The sequence below is a fragment of the Camellia sinensis genome, chromosome 12 (genome assembly GCF_055761805.1).
Source record: "Camellia sinensis isolate YWXY chromosome 12, ASM5576180v1, whole genome shotgun sequence".
NCBI lineage: Eukaryota > Viridiplantae > Streptophyta > Magnoliopsida > Ericales > Theaceae > Camellia > Camellia sinensis.
In genome coordinates, this window is record NC_138972.1 from 84,407,053 (window position 1) to 84,413,594 (window position 6,542).

A 6,542-nucleotide genomic window follows, 5' to 3' on the forward strand; every position below is an offset into this window, starting at 1 on the left:
CCCATGGGGAGAGGTGGGATAGAAATTATGGGATTGGTATCTCATGGGATTATTTTGTAAAATGTCCATTTTATCCTCCATGCTATTACTTAACAAACAATTAGAAAAGGATAAAATAGTCTTTTGAACATTTATAAATTATTTTTTTAGGGTTGTTAATTTAAAATTATATATTAAATAAAAAATTTAAATTATAAATTTAAATAAAAATAATAATTATAAATTATAAATTATGGCCTTATAAATTAAATTTTTTTAGTGTTGTTAAAAAATTAAATTTACATATTAAATTAAATTATTTTTTTAGTGTTGTTAATTTAAAATTATATATTAAATAAAAAATATAAATTATAGATTAAATTTATTTAAAAATAATAAATTATAAATTATGGCCTTATAAATTAAATTTTTTTGTATTGTTGAAAATTTAATTTATATATTAAATAAAATTATTTTTTATTGCCATTAATTTAAAATTATATATTAAATAAAAAATAAAAATTATAAATTATAAATTTAATTTAATTGAAAATAATAAATTAACATAATTAAAATGTTATGCAAAAAATAAAATAAAATAAATTTGTGCATTTATTAAAGCTATGTTTAATATTGCTATTCCTTAGTAAATAATTGAAAATGATAAAATAGTCATTTGTGCATTTATCATTCTCCATGATATCCCAAACAAACATTAGATAACTAAAAATAGTTCAATCCAGACATCTAATCTCATGACTTAATAAATATAAGATACAAATTTAGTTCAATCAAATAGTCCCGGGACAATGTATCCCAAGACTAATAATCCGATAGATTACAATTCCTTCTTATTCAGTCCGTCCAAACAAACGCATCCTCTATAATTTAATTTGTCAAAATTGAAACACTAGAGTTTAAAGTAAAATGCGTGAAAATTTGAGGGTTTTTTTTTTTTTTGTAATTAATCTATTTTTTTTATTATATAAAATTTACTAGTTTATATTAAAGGGAATTGACTAGTAAATTCTAATTTGTCATCTCATTTATTAATAACAAATATCATAAAAATATTAATTAATAAAATGAAAAATAATTAGTTTATAATTTTCGTACCCCATACTTTTATGGAAAAAAAAAAAAAAAACTGATTTAAATTAATTTGTTTGAGAGAGAGAGAGAGAGAGAGAGAGAGAGAGAGTGAGAAAATTCTCTGCTGGATCAATGGATTCCATGGACTTGATGACGGCGAAGAGACCAAACCCTCTTCTCCGGCGCAGAAACTCAATCGCCACCTCCGCCGTCGTCCCCTCCACCCTCACCCTCCCAACAAAACCCCTCCACGCCGCCAGCTTCCCCACCGTCGCCGCCGCCTCCTCCTCCACCTCATCCACCACCTCATCAGCCAATTCATCATCACAACCCTTTTTCGAGCTCATCTCCATCAAACCCCTCTCCTACACCTCCCTCAAGGACCTCCTCCCCTCCTCCGCCGTGAATTCCCCCACCTCCTCCGCCCCCGCCCAGTCCGGCTACGAGATCTCCATCCGCAATCGCCTCGTCAAACAGGCCGCCTGGGCCTACCTCCAGCCCATGTCCACCTCCCCTGGCTCCGGCGGCCGCCACTTCCTCTGCCGCTTCCGCTCCAAAATCTCCTCCTACCTCCTCAACAATCCCTTCACCTCCTTCCTCCGCTTCCTCTCCCGTTCCATATACCGAGCCTTCGATCACCTCCTCCGATTCATTCGGAGCTTCAGATAACACTCCAAACCTAATGCTAGGGTTGTTGTGGATTTGTTATCTATATTTATTTTCAATCATATGTGCTCATATAACGCCAAACCTAACGGTATCAATAACAACCTGGTATTTGTTCTCTATATTTATCTACAATTATTCAAGACTTTTTCTTTTTTGTTTTTGTTTTTGTTTTTTTTAAAATTTTTCATTAATTTCAAGTTCTCTCCATATGTAGAAAACAAATTACATGGGGTACAAAAAGATTATTGAATTTGAGAGTTTTTTTTATTTTATTTTTAATGGAATCCTTTGGACCGGCGGAGTCGGAGCCGGGCGGCGTGTAGCTGATTGTCAACACCGGTTTCTTTTTCATCGGTTGAACTGGGTTCGCTACCGGAGCTCGGTTCGAGTTCCTCTTGAGTAGTAGTGTGTATGAATTCTGCTGGGCTGTGGAGGTGAACTTGACCTGCCTCTGATTTGGGTGAATTGGCCACGAACCGGTGGTGATTTGCAGTGCCAAGAGATGTAGGAGGTAGTGGTGGCCGCCCCCTCTCGGAGGATGGGTGCCTGTGCTTGTTAGCCATACGGTGGTGAAATGCTGGTGATCCAGTCGGAGAGGATGGAGGAGCTGCTGCTGCTGCAGCATAGGCTGGTTAAGCTTATTTGTTAGATTGAATTTTGAAACATATGAAGGTGAAAATAGTGAACCATTTTCTAATATATAGAGTAAATCGATTTGTGTTTGGTACAATGCATTCTTGTTAATGCAATTGCGACTTTTAATGAATGAATGAATGAGAATTTTCCTACAATTGCTTGTCCATGACATTATGATTTGTTAGCTACATTAAGGTGCTGATGGTATAGGTGCTTGTTTTCTTAACTTTGTGATTAGGGGCTCGAGTTCCATGGTTGTCGTGTTTGGTTTTGGTTTTGTTTGTTTTCCCAAAGGCACAAGTAAAAATTGTTTGGCAAACTTTCTGAAAATAGCTTCTGCAAAAATTGTTAGAAAACAACCCACTTTTTAGGAAATATATCAAAAAGTTGTTTTGAATTTTTAGAACTGTTTGTTGCATAAAAATGAAAACGATGGATGTTTTGAACTTTTCACCGTTTTTATTTCTGAAAGCATGAAAACGAAACACATAAATTTTTGTGTATAGGTATCACAAACCATCTTCCCATAAACACTTCATTGTCACAAATCTCTGCAATTCAAATCTGTTTGCCCAAATGGTGAATGGTGAAATTTTGTGATAGGGTTAATAGAAATTAAGAAAGAAAGTAGGAACAGTATAGAAATGTTGTAAATAGCAGTTCTTGCTTAGATTTTTCAACCTGTCCAATGTAACAGTATAGTATTTCTAAAATGTCATCCAAACCATGCATAATTGGAAGTTAAAAGCTCAAACTTGTCATTTACAGAAGTGGTCTGGTTTGGATTTGGAACTACCAAGTGTGTCTATACATGTTATGCCTAATTGTTCATGGAACAGATTGCTTCTTTGCTTTGAGGGTGGGATGATTATAAGGCTCACAAAGCTATGAACCCTAGATAATAACATGGGACCAATAGCCTTGTGAGTGACTGTGTCATATTCTGTGTTCTATTTCTGTGCGCATAGCAAGACTAGATAGCTAACCTGTTAGAAGCTTTACCTCATCGTTGGGTTTTGTTGTTGTAATCTTTCCAGACTGAGCAGCCATGTACAGAAGAGCTTGGATGATTGTTGATTGCCTTATTTTTGTGCAGTTTTGCCAGTAGTAAATAGCCAAGTCCCATGCCCTGGCCCTCAGCTCCTGCAATTTCCGGTCAATCTCTGTCTCATGCTTTGATATGTATGGCCGCAAGAAAGTTTCGTAGATATAGCTGGTTCCCTGCATTATTAACCACCACAAAATTATTTCTTTTAGCACATCATAATCATGTTTGGCGATGCCAGGCTTGGTGATGCGATTAATTGTCCCTTTCTTTCTTTCTTTCTTTTTTTACCTGGGTCTTTGGGTACCACAGGTAGATAAACACGGCAAGCTTCATCTCACCATACATTGGCAACCTTCAAAAGCGTTAAAACAGAGCTTCATATTTCAACATGAGAAATGGATGATATGTACAAGCAAAGATTGAGAAAAAGTGTGTATATACCACGAAATGAATATATCCCCGATTCTCTCAGACTGTAGACACTGCCACAATTATCCTGCAAAATTCATAAACAATAGTTGATTAAAAAACCTGTTGAATTGCAAAAAATTTCTCTCTTTTATTTTTTTTTAATTTTTTTTTTTGGGGGGGGGGGGTGTATTTATTCTTTTTCCTCTGTTTTCTGTTTTTTTAAGGGAATTTATCAGGAGGGATTGGAAGAGAAGAGACCCTTCATTTGATTCATTTTTGGAATCATCTACACTATAAATCCACATATTCATGACAATTCATGCCAATCTAAAAGTTCTCGAAAACCTGTTGAATCAAAAACTAGTTTTTTGTTTTGGGTATTTATTCTATGTCTCTATTTTATCCGTTTTTTGATTGGGAAATGATCACATCAATAAGTTGAAGAACAGTTGGAAACGAAGAGACTCTTCGATTGATTCATTTTTAGAACCAACTAGAAATTAGAACCAACTAGAAATCAACAAATTCATGACATTTTATTTCATTTCAATCTTTTCTTGAAACTTCTTTCACATTCATTAATTCTTGCTCATAATTCACGCATTGAAGAGTATGAACCGCCATCATCGCTAATTTTTCATACATATTCAATTGTTTTGGATTATTTGTTCAGCCTTTGAATTATCACCAGACATTTTTATTCGATGATCATGTCGTTATTGTTTGAAAGCTGAAAATGATGCTATTATTATTATTGACTATAAGCATTATGTATTTAGTTTTCAGGTTTTGTATTAACAAAAAATTGCTTAGGTAAAAATGAGAAGGGTGACCGTGCCAAAGTTTTCAAAAATAAAATTTGATTAGCTTGTACCACACTAGACATTTTAAAAAGACTAGCACCAACAATTTCACAAAACATATTTGAGTCAACTTCAATTGCAATTCTGTTCTTACCAATATTGACACCAAAATCGAAGCTCTTCGATCTCAACTCTGTTCTTCTCAACTGTTTTGCAACACTCAAACGCAGGGTATGCATATCCAAGGACCAGACTGCCAATCAAACATGTAAGAATCAGCCTTTAATTAGGTCAATAATCCAAGAATATTCATTTCAGAAAAAAAAAAAAGAAAAAAAGAAAAAGAAAAAGAAAAAACAGGAAATCAAACAGTGGCAAAAAAGAAAGATCGGTTGATAACATACACAAGTCCTCTGGTGAAGAAATCTCCCAACATCCTTAATTCCTATCTCTCAATGTTCGCCAATATTCCTAAGCAACCAAACAAATCATCATACATATATATATACACACAAATACAAATAAAAAACAAATACATCAATTTTTACGAAGTTGACATGGGAATATCCAAATGGATGGGAAAAAAAAAATCAAGAACAATATAAATAATTTCAAAATTTGAATTTGAAAACCCAAAAATAGTTGAATCATACTTGTGAAAAGCAAAATCAAAACAAAACAAAACCCAAGAAGCAATTGTGCCGAAGACTCGTGATCCCTTTATGCAAAGATCAATCGGTTGAAAACAGGGGCATTTGACGGATTCAAAGACTACATTCGAATGAAAATCTATCTTTTCAGGAAAAGAAACAGAGAGAAATGGGGTTTGAGATTAGTTCCTTTCAAAGAAATGGAATTTAATTACCTTGGAATTCCCTGCATTTGGGTGAATGGGAACAAAATGAGAAATACCCAGAAAATTGAGAAGAGATTGAAGAAGCAACAAATACATCTATCTAACAGAAGAGTTTCAGACAGTAAGAAATTATATATATATATATATATATATATATAAAATATCCATAGCAAAGGCTGATTAGCGAAAGGATTGAATTATTGGGTAGATGACCACTGTAATTGCTCTGAGTTCAGAAAAAAATTACATACATATATAAACCTTTAGGTCATCTAGATTGAGAGAGCGAGATGGATTGAGAGACCGAGAGAAAAGGGGGATTGAGAAACCGACAGAAAGAGAAAGAGAAAGCGAAAGAGAAAGAGAAAATTTGGCGGAAATTTTGGAGAAAGAGAAAGCGAGAAAGAAGACGGACTGAGAAACCGAGAGAAAGAGAAATCCATACCTGTGAACCAGCGAGCGCGAGAGAGGGAAAATTTGGCGGAAATTTTGGGGAAAATGAATTGCTCTGTTCTTTGTGAAAATAAATCACTCTATTAGGATCATAGTTTCAATTTATATATGTTAGGATCAAAGGAGAGAGAGAGGAAGAGAGAGAGTGAGACCTGATAAGTTGGAGAGAAAGAATTCCCACATTTTATAACTTCCCACGTTCAATAACTGCTTTCAACTTCCATCTTTTTTGTTTTTATGCGCATGTATCTATCTATTAATCATATATATATATATATACTAGTGTATGCCCGTGCCTAAAGGCACGGTGTAAATAATATTGAGATTAAAATGTAATTGTAATTTATACATATTATGTTCAAATTTGTAGAGTCTTGTTAGTTTTTGATAAAGATATTGAAAAAATATAAAGAAGTATTCTTCTTCTTAAAAAACTTATAAAGAATTAGCCTCTCTAATTCTACATCGTTAGAGGTGGAATTAGAGAAGTAAAATTAGAGGATGAAACACATGCAGTTTAATTTTATTTTTAGACTTTATTTATTTTTAAATAATAATAATTACCAAAAAATAGGAAATAAAAATAAACAAAAGA

General features: G+C 33.6%; 1 long non-coding RNA gene and 1 pseudogene across 2 annotated transcripts; one reads left to right on the forward strand and one right to left on the reverse strand.

Annotated features, from left to right (window-relative positions):
- Nucleotides 1-1,165: 1,165 nt before the first annotated feature.
- Nucleotides 1,166-6,028, reverse strand: LOC114277211 (putative HVA22-like protein g; annotated as a pseudogene). The gene is made up of 7 exons (XR_014346728.1): nucleotides 5,940-6,028; nucleotides 5,043-5,109; nucleotides 4,793-4,891; nucleotides 3,866-3,920; nucleotides 3,713-3,776; nucleotides 3,363-3,597; nucleotides 1,166-2,368 (listed from the first exon to the last, which is right to left on the reverse strand). The product of XR_014346728.1 is annotated as a putative HVA22-like protein g (transcript).
- Nucleotides 2,362-3,892, forward strand: LOC145804609 (uncharacterized). Its single transcript, XR_014346729.1, has 2 exons — nucleotides 2,362-3,299; nucleotides 3,414-3,892. It is a non-coding gene; the product is annotated as an uncharacterized LOC145804609 (long non-coding RNA).
- Nucleotides 6,029-6,542: the final 514 nt, after the last annotated feature.